The sequence below is a fragment of the Trichinella spiralis genome (assembly GCF_000181795.1).
Source record: "Trichinella spiralis strain ISS 195 chromosome Unknown Scfld1, whole genome shotgun sequence".
NCBI lineage: Eukaryota > Metazoa > Nematoda > Enoplea > Trichinellida > Trichinellidae > Trichinella > Trichinella spiralis.
Window position 1 is genome coordinate 2,369,964 of NW_003526940.1, and position 1,017 is coordinate 2,370,980.

A 1,017-nucleotide genomic window follows, 5' to 3' on the forward strand; every position below is an offset into this window, starting at 1 on the left:
ATTAGCTGTATATTTTTTCATTTCATTGGTTCAAATATTCCATTTAGGAGTACGTAACTTTAATAGTAGTGACGTAACATTAATAATGAAAATATTATTCCAAAATTTTATTGCCTGTTTGAAGCTTCGTCATTCATTGAAATTTTGTTTATTTAAATATATTATTTGTGGTGAAGTTTATACATTTTCATGATCAGCATTCCCGAAAATAATTTTCATCATTATTCTATATTTATTCTACCAAAGTGACGTTATATCAAATGCAATAGTAATAAGTTATATCAGAAAAAACAATACAAAAAATAAATTGTGATTTTTATTTTTCATTACCCAACAGCAACAACAACAATAATAAACAACATATCAGTGAACGACATTAACAAAGTGGTATCAGAGCGATATCAAAATAACAAATTATTGTTTGTGAATAAAGATTGACACTAAGGACAGCCGCTTTGTTTATTAAAGCTTGGAATATAAACTCTTATTTGCCAATATCTTTAACCGTACATAGCAACAGACTACTGGCACCAGCTTACTCGCCACAATGGCATGGATGGTAAAATGCTATTCATATCATTGAGGTACAACCTTGAATGTACCATCCGTACTCCAAGTTTTTACGGTTGCCATCAGTCTATATAGGCCATGTGCTCATCTACCCGGCACTTTTCAACGTGATCTTTCCTATCGATCCCAGCCGGAACTTCTAAATCCGTCCACACTGCACCCCCGCCGCCTTCATTATCCTATACCGAAATAAAGCAATTGTTAATAACTAGGAACACATGCTATACATTCAGCGCATACTTTTGAACATCTCCAATATTTCTGTTTGCGGGCACGTTTTAATTTATATATCCTGCCTACCATACCACCGAATTGGACTAAATCCCGCAATGATTTGGTACAAGATGTAACTCAGGGTACTGAGCAATAACAAGGAACAGAATAGAAAATGATTCGAATAACTCTGGAACGGAAAGCACTGAACGCAATGCACACAAAAGTGAAATA